Here is a 276-nt window from a genome sequence, read left to right on the forward strand (position 1 = left end):
GTTATTACCAATCTTAGAAAGAACGCAATTGAACTGTAACAAAGAAAAGGAAAGGAAGGAAAAACGGAAGGGCATACCAAAAGGATGAGCAATAGGTGAAAATGAGCGTGAGCGGTTGAGGAGAAAGTGAGTGAGTGAGAGATTGAGTGAGTTATTCCTCCTGTTTTACGTCATGGTGCCATATTATTCTTTTCCGCTTGCCTCGTTTTACCTGGGATTTCGTATAATGCTTGACTTACCTGTATAAAAATTACTCCTAGATCCGGATTCTTTCTT

The 276-nt window shown here is 39.5% G+C and overlaps 1 protein-coding gene across 1 annotated transcript in view; it reads right to left on the reverse strand.

Moving 5' to 3' along the window:
- Positions 1-43, reverse strand: part of LOC144968684 (actophorin-like) — a 14,366-nt gene extending 14,323 nt beyond the window's left edge. Inside the window, exon 1 of the mRNA XM_078907267.1 lies at positions 1-43. This exon is cut by the window's left edge and continues 59 nt beyond it. The gene's annotated coding sequence lies outside the window, so the exon portion shown is untranslated.
- Positions 44-276: the final 233 nt, after the last annotated feature.

This window comes from Berghia stephanieae, chromosome 1 (assembly GCF_034508935.2).
Source record: "Berghia stephanieae isolate SIO BIC M18660-M18661 chromosome 1, UCSD_Bste_1.3, whole genome shotgun sequence".
Classification (NCBI taxonomy): Eukaryota; Metazoa; Mollusca; class Gastropoda; order Nudibranchia; family Aeolidiidae; genus Berghia; species Berghia stephanieae.